At 32.2% G+C, this 11,024-nt stretch overlaps 1 non-coding gene across 1 annotated transcript; it reads left to right on the top strand.

Annotated features, from left to right (window-relative positions):
- The first annotated feature begins 7,016 nt into the window (after positions 1–7,016).
- Positions 7,017–7,119, top strand: Trnay-gua (transfer RNA tyrosine (anticodon GUA)). Its single transcript has 2 exons — positions 7,017–7,053; positions 7,084–7,119. It is a non-coding gene; the product is annotated as a tRNA-Tyr (tRNA).
- Positions 7,120–11,024: the final 3,905 nt, after the last annotated feature.

Below are 11,024 nucleotides of genomic sequence, written 5' to 3' on the forward strand. Positions count from 1 at the left end.
GATTTTACATTTTTGAAATCAGTCCAAAACAACTTAATACAAATTTGAACACCAAGAAAGATAAATTTGGATTAACTTTAGACAATATTACTACTATTTTTAGGAATTTCAAAAGCTTTTCGATTTTTGCCTCCTTTCTAGCGTTTAACAACATATAATTTGAAAAAAATATTTCCGACGAATTTATGGAGATTTCGAATGCATCATTAGAAATTTTTTAATATTGAACAAAACATCAGTTTGAAGTCATTTTAAAATTTATCTTTATTATTCATCTTTCAACATCAAGAAGAGTAGATCCAATTTATTGTTAACGAAATTTGAACAGGGTCGTTTCACAAGAACATTTTAATTTATCAATTATGAAATTCACATTAATTACTTTCAATTACTTTAAATACAAAATAATTAAAGAATAACTAAATTACCAGCTTAAAATCAAAGCTATTAATAATTATTTGCCAGTCTAAGGCCTTGCTGGAAGCCCTTGGCTGTAAAACGCTCCATACAAAAAAAATGTATGGAAATTGTCCACAATAAGGGGGCGGGGGGTTGATATTTAAAAAAATGTCCACGTAGTTTATATATGGTCCCATAAGACTATAAGCAGAGTATATATTTTAACCAATTTATTTACCAAAATAGTTTTAAAAAAAACTTCTACGATATCTTCAAAAGAGTAATAAAGTCAACCAAAAGAGCCTGAGTTGAGCTCCAGGCAAAATTTTTACTTATTTACTTCTGAAAAATAATACTTCTTGATTTTTCTCTAAAAACCATAGCAATTTATAATATGCGTTAAAAACAATAAAAAGTATCAAATAAAATGTATAAAGTTATATTTTAGCGTTTTATATCAATTTTTGTTCCTTCATATTAGAGCAATTCTCTATGAAATCGGTCTTTTTTAAGAAATTTAATTTTTGTATTTTTTAATCCGACTAAAATTTTATGGTTCCTTTGGTATGCCCAAAGAAGCCATTTTGCATCATTAGTTCGTTCATACAATTTTCCAAACCATTTTTTTTCAGCTGGCCATACAAAAACGATACATGAAAATTCAAAATTCTGTATCTTTTGATGGAATTTTTTGATCGATTTGGTGTCTTCGGCAAAGTTATAGGTATGGATATGGACTACACTGAAAAAAAATTAAACGGGATTAAATATTTTTGATGACTTTTTATTTAACTTTTTGTCACTAAAACTTGATTTGCAAAAAAAAAAACACTATTTTTTGTATGTTTTTGAGATCATCAAATGCCAACTTTTCAGAAATTTCTAGGTTGTAAAAAAAATCTTTGACCGAGATATGAATTTTTTTGGTCGGTATTGGTCGCAAAAATTTGTCAACATCATTTTTCAATTTTAAATCAAATTTGAAATCAAAAAGTACTTCAGTGAAATTTTGATAAAGTGTAACGTTTTCAAATTAAGGCCATTGTGAGGTATTTTTTTGAAAAAAGTCGCAGTTTTTCATTTTTTTTTTAAATTATTGCACATGTTTGCCCACTTGTGAAAAAAAAATTGAAAAGCTGAGAAATTCTCTTTATTTTGCTTTTTTGAACTTTGTTGATACGACCCTCAGTTGCTGAGAAATTGCCATGCAAAGGTTTAAAAACATGAAAATTGATGTTTTCTAAGTCTCACAAAAAAAAACAACAATTTTCTAACGACGTTATCTTGGCAACTAATGGTCCGAATTACAATGTTAAAATATGAAACATTCGTGAAATTTTTCCGATCTCTTCGAAAACAATATTTTCGAAAATACTATCATTTCAAAAAAGCCAAATATTCAATGTTACGCACTTTTAAAAAGGTTAGTCTTTGTTTAAAAATTTAAAAAAAAATATTTTTTTTGAAAAGATCAGAAAATTTTACGAATGTTTCATATTTTAACATTGTAAATCGGACCATTAGTTGTCGAGATATCGACGTTAGAAAATGGTAGGTTGTTTGGGTGAGACTTAGAAAACGTCAATTTACATGTTTTTAAACCTTTGCATGGCAATATCTCAGCAACTGAGGGTCGTAACAACAAAGTTGAGCAATTCTCTACGAAATCGGTCTTTTTTCTTCAATTTTAATTTTTGTATTTTTTAATCCGACTGAAACATTTTTGGTGCCTTGGGTATGCCCAAAGAAGCCATTTTGCATCATTAGTTTGTCCATATAATTTTCCATACAAATTTCGCAGCTGTCCATATAAAAATGATGTATGAAAATTCAAAAATCTGTATCTTTTGAAGGAATTTTTTGATCAACTTGGTGTCTTCGGCAAAGTTGTAGGTATGGATACGGACTACACTGGAAAAAAATGATACACGGTAAAAAAAATTGGTGATTTTTTTATTTAACTTTTTATCACTAACACTTGATTTGCAAAAAAAAAACACTATTTTTAATTTTTTTTATTTTTTGATATGTTTTAGAGGACATAAAATTCCAACTTTTCAGAAATTTCCAGGTTGTGCAAAAAATCATTGACCGAGTTATGAATTTTTTAATCAATACTGATTTTTTCAAAAAATTGAAATATTGGCCGCAAAATTTTTTCAACTTCATATTTCGATGTAAAATTAAATTTGCAATCAAAAAGTACTGTAGTAAAATTTTGATAAAGTGCACCGTTTTCAAGTTTAATCCATATTTAGGTAACTTTTTTGAAAATCGTCACAGTTTTTCATTTTTTTAAATTAGTGCACATGTTTGCACACTTTTGAAAAAAATATTTTTGAAAAGCTGAGAAAATTCTCTATATTTTGCTTCTTCGGACTTTGTTGATACGACCTTTAGTTGCTGAGATATTGCAATGCAAAGGTTTAAAAACAGGAAAATTGATGTTTTCTAAGTCTCACCCAAACAGCCCACCATTTTTTAATGTCGATATCTCAGCAACTAATGGTCCGATTTTCAATGTATATATATGAAACATTTGTGAAATTTTCCGATCTTTTCGAAAACATTATTTTCAAAATTTTCAAATCAAGACTAACATTTTAAAAGGGCGTAATATTGAATGTTTTCGGAAAGATCGGAAAATTTCACAAATGTTTCATATATTAACATTGAAAATCGGACCATTAGTTGCTGAGATATCGACATTAAAAAATGGTGGGCTGTTTGGGCGAGACTTAGAAAACATCAATTTTCCTGTTTTTAAACCTTTGCATTGCAATATCTCAGCAACTGAAGGTCGTATCAACAAAGTCCGGAGAAGCAAAATATAGAGAATTTTCTCAGCTTTTCAAAAATATATTTCCAAAAGTGTGCAAACATGTGCACTAATTTAAAAAAAAATGAAAAACTGCGACGATTTTCATAAAAGTCACCTCAATATGGATTTAACTTGAAAAAGGTGCACTTAATCAAAATTTCACTAAAGTACTTTTTGATTGCAAATTTGATTTTACATCGAAATTTGAAGTTGAAAAAATTTTGCGACCAATATTTCGATTTTTTGAAAAAATCAGTATTGATTAAAAAAATCATAAATCGGTCAATGATTTTTTTGCACAACCTGGAAATTTCTGAAAAGTTGGCATTTTATGTCCTCTAAAACATATCAAAAAATTAAAAAAAAATAAAAATAGTGTTTTTTTGCAAATCAAGTTTTAGTGATAAAAAGTTAAATAAAAAATCACCAATTTTTTTTACCGTGTATCATTTTTTTCCAGTGTAGTCCGTATCCATACCTACAACTTTGCCGAAGACACCAAGTCGATCAAAAAATTCCTTCAAAAGATACAGATTTTTGAATTTTCATACATCATTTTTATATGGACAGCTGCGAAATTTTTATGGAAAATTATATGGACAAACTAATGATGCAAAATGGCTTCTTTGGGCATACCCAAGGCACGAAAAAAGTTTCAGTCGGATTAAAAAATACAAAAAAAAATCGAATGACCGAAATCCTAGAGAACTGCTCAGTTCGAAAAAGCAAATTGTGGAGAATTTTCTCAGCGTTTCAAAAATATTTTTTCAAAACTGGGCAAACATGTGCACTTATTTTAAAAAAATGAAAAACTGTGACTATTTTCTAAAACGTTACCTAAAAATGGCCTTAGCTTGAAAACGGTGCACTTTATCAAAATTTTACTGAAGTACTTTTGATTGCAACTTTGATTGCAACTTTGATTTTACATCGAAAAATGAAACTGATTTTTTTTTGTGACCAATATTTCGATTTTTTGAAAAAATCAGTATTGATTCAAAAATTCATAACTCGCTCAAAGATTTTTTGCACAACCTGGAAATTTCTGAAAAGTTGGCATTTGATGTCTTCTAAAACATATAAAAAAAAAATTTTTTTCAAGTGTAGTCCATATCCATACCTATAACTTAACCGATGACACCAAATCGATCAGAAAATTCCTTCAAAAGACGCAGAATTTTTAATTTTCATAAATCGTTTTTGTATGGACAGCTGCCAAATTTGTATGGAAAATTATATGGACAAACTAATGATGCAAAATGGCTTCTTTGGGCATACCGAAAGCACAAAAAAAGTTTCAGTCGGATTAAAAAATACAAAAATTAAAATTAAAGAAAAAGGGCCGATTTCGTAGAGAACTGCTCATTTACTAATTATTTGTTAGGTTCCAGGCATGAAAGTCCATATTCTGTCTTATTAAAGAAGAATAAATTTAAACTCTCAAACGGTTCTAACATTTTTCGAAAAATTTCCCCACAAAACGACCCCTCAAAGTCACCTTGAATCAGTTTCATTTCCGTCTGAATAGAGAAGAAGCAGCTGCAAACAAAAAAAAAAAACGTCTGATTGCACTGTCAGAAACCCTTGGGCCAACTTCGTCACAACACTTCTGACACTTGTCTTTTGCAGCTTTTCACGCAAAACCCTGCAATGGAAATGTTTCTCGCCTATTTCTCTTACTTCTTTTTCTGTCGTAAAAAAAAGAACCTGCTGTTGTTGAAAAAAAAAAACCCACACCACAAAATCCTGTTCCGTTGCACTTTTCCTTTCAGCTAGGGTGCGAAGATGGAAAGCTGCTGCCCCACGGTGGAAAATGTTGTCAACACTATTCCTGCAGCTGCTCTGCAAAAAGTGTATTTCCTTGCTCATTTTGTTCGCAAAAGGTTTCCCACCCTTCCAACAATCCAATTTTCCCCGGCAAAGCCGTGGTGCAAACTTGAAGCAGCGAGCAATGATCTGGAGATGAAGTACAACTCTCGACAACTGGGGAAAAGCAAGTTTTGCTTACTACTTTTTAGTAGTGTTTTAATGCACTCTGTCGAGTTTTCCGAGGGTGGAAAAAAGCCTGATGGAAAGAGTTGTTTCTCCTAGGATAAGTTATAACAGGTTTTCCACCAGGATCATAATTCCTAGGGCTTGATCCGACTCGCTTTGAAAGTGCATATTTTTCTTCTTCGACGTATTGAGATGTTGTGCAAAAGTGTTGCTTTGCTGCTGCACGATTGCAGAAAACATCATCGTCGTTTTTCAAAGCGGCAATCCTGAAGAGGGAAAGCACATTCAAAGCGAAGAAACTACTATTCAACAACAAAGAAGGGGGAGGGATTCTGAGGGAGGAGAAAGTTTGTAATATCGCAAACGGCAATTAGTGTGCTTCACTGAACGGATGATAGGTAAGCAAGTCTTCAACCGTTCAATATTTCGTGACGGTGGGGCGGTACGACCCCTTTCATTTTTCTGGTTTTTTACTAAGACACGTTTTTCAGTGATTTGTAGCTCATAACCGTGAAGAGATAGAAATTTGGTGTCAAAGGGGTCCTTCTATGCAAAATTAGCTGAGCTTTCCGATAAAAATACATTTAAAAGCACACGATTGAGTTTTAGGATTTGACATTCAAACTGGTCAAAAATGGTCAAAATCATAAATTTTTCAAAAAACTTTTTTGTAATATTCTGATAGCTCGTGAAGAATATGCAAACCCCTTATGTCTATATATCATTTTTTTTGTTATTGTCTGCTCTACAACTTTTTTTTATTTTTTTTTTTTTTGATGAAAAATACGTTTTTCGGAGTTTTGAGTACGCTATCAAATCGGGCTTCTAATTTTACACAAAAGTCCCTTTGACACCAAATTTCTATCTCTTCACGGTTGCGAGCTACAAATAACTGAAAAACGTGTCTTAGTAAACAACCAGAAAAATGAAAGGGGTCGTATCGCCCCACCGTCACGAAATATCGAAAAATTGACCTCGGATTCGTGATCAGGGACCAAAATAACCACTTAGAGCAAAGTTTCACGCAAATCGAAAAGCCCATGGTTTTTTGAAAAATGACAAAAATCTCAAAATTTTGGGGTGTGCCAAAAAATGATGGGCCGGTCAAATTCGGTTCAAATTCGGGATACTTACATGTTTTGGTAGTATCAATAGCTCTACCAAATTTGAGCTTTTCTAAGTTAATTTTGAATTTATACTTTTTTATGTACAGTTGAGGTGAAATGACTCATATGATAAAAATAATTAAATTTATTTTTATTTGACAAAACAAAATTTTCGTCCAATTTAAGTTAGTTTTCAATTTTGCAACAAAATTCAAAAATAATGTAAGCCTGAATCACAGATCCAGAAATGTGTAAAGCTCTTAAAAATTAAAAAAAATCGCTACAGTCCACCGCTCTACCAACTGAGCTATCGAAGGTGAATTGAGTTCAAATAAGACTCGTTTCATCTACCTTTTTCTGTTTTGGCTTGAGACTTTTGTTTACCAGCATGGTCATCGAAGCAATAGGGGGATGGCGTCGCTATTTTTAGACCACATTTTCCACTTTTTCTCATCGAAACTGACTACTTTATCGACTTCATTTTGCTGGGCGAGATAGGACGCCGTCTATTTTTAGACGATGACTCAGCACTTTCCACTCTTGCACTTAGAAAAACCAGATGGCAGCACGATGTAACGCCACGTCCCTATGATTCACGATCGTTATTTATAAGTGCTGTTTTGTTCGACATGATCATGATTTAAGACAGGTTCAGTGGTTAGAGTGTTATAGTCAAAAATATAAGATCTTTGCAGCCTTCGATAGCTCAGATGGTAGAGCAGTGGACTGTAGATTTGAATGTGGCTTCAGGCATGATCAGAAATCCATAGGTCGCTGGTTCAAATCCGGCTCGAAGGAGTTTTTTTTTCTCTTCAAATTAGAATATGTATTAGGAAATGGTTTTTGCGATTATTTTTATTTCAGGTTGAATATTCTACTATTTCCTGTGAAACCCTTAGGAAAAATCTCAAGCATTTCTTTATCCTAACCTATATTGGAACTTCCAACATAACTCTTTCATTGACCTCTTCGGAATAGTTCGAGCCAGCACATACCATCCATCTATCCATCCATCCATTCATCCACCGACAACCAGTCCCATCCTAATATCTCGTGAATGTGTCATGACGACATGAGGGAAGAGCGAGTTACGAAATCCAATTGAGAAATTCCAGCACAATTTCCAGCAGCAGATCTCACCATTCAACAAGCACTTTTGCATTTTATCCAGTTCATATCGTCGTCCTTCCGTTGGGGAATCTTTCAGAAGCTTTCCTCCCTTCCGAGGTTTGCAGGACAACGTCGACAAGCTCATAAACCAGGGAACAGCAGCAGCCAGCACCCATGACAACCACCAACCAACCAGCCAACCATAAGGGAATGGGGTCAACTCTCAATCTCTTTCCCTGGAACAGGATTGACTCGATGAAGTAAAAGTCCAGCTTAGTACACTCAGTGATAGTTACTTCTAAATAAGTTCAGAATTTGAACTTTTTCATATTTTCTAGACAATTTTTGTTAAAGTATCAAACAAGATTTAAATTTAAATGGGTTTTATTAAGTTTAATTTTTTTCCTATACAAAGTGTAAAAAAGCTTGCGCTTCAAATTGGAATGTTATTGACTTTCCAATCTGACTGCTGCTGCTTCCTCCTGAACATCTGCCAGTAACGCAGAGCAGAGTGTGGAAAATAAAATTCCTCACCCAATTATTCCACAGCATTCTCGAGCTTACTGCACACATAACCATGGCCACTTCTGTGTCCTGATATGTCAGGGTTCACTGGCGAGCTTCGTTTGATTGGACAGATGATTGTTCCTAGGAGGGGATGAAGTAATTTGTGCTATAGGAATGCGAGTGCGGGTGAGGGGATATTGAAAATCAGAGCTGAAAAACTTTGTTGCAGAGAAAACTTTTCAATTGTGTATGGGATGGGAGAAACATTGTGATTAATTTGATAAACATAGCGGGCTTCATTTGCATGTAGTTCAGAATGATTTGTCATTTATAATAGTTGTCAGTTGAGAAAAATGTTTTATGATGTTTTTTTTTCTAAAAAGTGAAAAACTTGAAAAAGATTACGATGAGCCAAAATTTTGATATTTTTTAATATTGTATGTTTTTTTCAGTCTAAATCGCCACAGAAAACCAAACTATTCGCTCTACAACACTGCCTTGGCGATCTCAATTGCAAGAATCCTACTCGAAACTAAGTGTCTGAAAGCTTGATTGTTGAGTTAATTGCAAACGTCTTTTTACACCTATAGCTTATAAGCTTCCATCCACCCTGGGATTCAAACTGACAACCTTTGGATTGTGAGTCCAACTGCCTACCAGCGACTCCACCGAGGCAGGATTCAGGGAGACGACTCATACACCTGGACTGAGCTTACGAACAAATCCTATAGGTTAGACCGGCGCCAAAATTTACTTCCACGTCCGACGGAAGGCCCGATCAGGCAAATCTCGTATCAAAAAATGCCACCGGGACCGTCTGGGATCGAACCCAAGCCGACCGGGTGAGAGGCAACCACGCTTACCCTTACACCACGGTTGTCGGCTTTAGACTGAAAAAAAAAACTTACAATATTAAAAATTTAAAAAAAAAAATAGCCAACCGCTTTTTGGAATTTCTGAGCCAACCGCTCAGATATAAATTTTACGATGCGGGTTACAGTGCATTGCCGAATCATTATTATAAAACTTAACATGGGAGAAAAAAAACAGCATTAAAATGTGTCTGCAAAAAATATTTTAAAACAATGAGTAGAAAAACACAAATCGATAAATCCGTGCAAAAGCCAAATATTTATTTTTGAGCGAAAAATCATGTCAATCATTCAAACAAAACTTTCTTTCTAAATGTATTATTCTAAATTGTAAACAAATCAAACATTAAACTAAACTTATTTGCTTTGAAATTGTATTTCAAAGTACTTAAAGGCTAAAATTTATATTTTCTATCGTATTTGGAAGCCATTTTATAAAACAATTCTTGTTTACATTTCGCAATTGCTTCAAAATAAATTTTCACTAGAAATAATTCAATACAAATTTAACATAATTGAGGTAATTTGCCCACTAATAAGCTGTAATTTGTCAAAAATACAGTGACTATCAAAGGTTTTTTAAAGCACTTAAAAAAACTTTTTTGAAATACCGTGCACGAACATTTTGTAACCTTGCCCATTACATGTTTAAAAAATATAAAACCTGAGAAAAATCTTACCGGTTGAATTATATTTGAAAAAAACATTGAAATCCTATCAAAATCATCCCAGATTAGGTATTTTATAAACTTTTATTTTTGGTTTTAAAATTCTTATCTAACAAAGTTAAAAAATTATATTGAATAACAGAATTGAACAAAAAAGTATTGAAATTTTCTTATTCATTAGTCAATTTAGAACAAAAATCAACAATCTTTTCTAATAGGATCGATATATATCAAATGAAATAATGTTTTTCTTTAAAATCATTGGAAAAATAGGGTTTAAAATTGACAAAAAAATTGAGTTAAATCCCTGCAATATTTTTGAACAGTTAACAAGCATTAAAAAACGGGTTGCGGTAGTTTTCCTCTACATTTTAAATATACTATATACCATAAATTCCAAAAGAAATAAATCAAATTCGTTAAGTTTTTTTTATTTGGACCATTCATTGGTTGCTGAAATTCAGATACAAACCAATCAAGTAATCTAAAAAGTTAGAGTCGTTTTTTTATTTTATTTTGTGATTTCAATGAAACTTTGTCCATCGATTCCTTAGGTCCAAATAAGCGAATCTAGATCATTGATTTCTCCATACAAATATGAGTGCTGTCAATAAAAGGTTGTGCATATCCGGAAAAAATGGTACACGGAAAAAATAAGTCATTTCTTGAATAACATAACATAACATACAATTGATTGTGACATATTTTCTATCTTTCGATTTCTTTCCTTTGTTTTATATATTTTAGTAAAAAAAAGGCCAAATTCTGAGCTTCAAGGTATGACAGACGTTTCTCGCCAATATTTTTTTAATAGTGATTTTTAGAAAGAATCGAAAATTCACAAGAAATAAATTACAAAAAAAAACTAGTTGGAGTCAAAAAAAACTTTTGTGAATTTTCGACAAGAGCAGCCGATTAATAGTTTAAATTTCAAAAAATAAAAAGTTCAACAACCTGTTAAAATTATTATCGTTTTTCTTTTTTGACGTTGTTGATCCGATATTTGGTTGCTAAGATATGGCCTTGCAAAGAAATGAAATCCCGAAAAATAAGTTTGCTATCTATGAGGCACTCAAATTTCAATGGATGATATCATGGAAACTGTTGCTCCAATTTCAAATATCAAAGAAATTTAACTGCGGTGAAACCGACTGACGAAAAAAAAAATTTGATGTTATTTAATTTCACTTTTTGTCACTCAAACTTGATTTACAAAAAACACTATTTTTTTATTTTCTGATATATTTTAGGGGACATCAAATGCCTACTTTTCAGAAATTTCCATTTTTAAAATAAAAATGTTAAAAAAACGTTTTTTTTTGTGGTTTTTGGCAATTTCTATATGACAGACTTGGTTTTTCAGTCTCGTAAATATTTTTACCAGAAAGCTTCGATTTCCCACAAGTTTGCCTTTGGCAGCATTTCAATTGGATGTAAGGGCTTACAGATATAAGCTTAATTACATTGCTTATAACTGAAAATAGAATATTATTTTTAGCGATACGATATAAATCAAAAAGCTGTCAAAGGCAAACTTATGGGAAAT

Source organism: Culex pipiens, chromosome 2, assembly GCF_016801865.2.
Source record: "Culex pipiens pallens isolate TS chromosome 2, TS_CPP_V2, whole genome shotgun sequence".
NCBI lineage: Eukaryota > Metazoa > Arthropoda > Insecta > Diptera > Culicidae > Culex > Culex pipiens.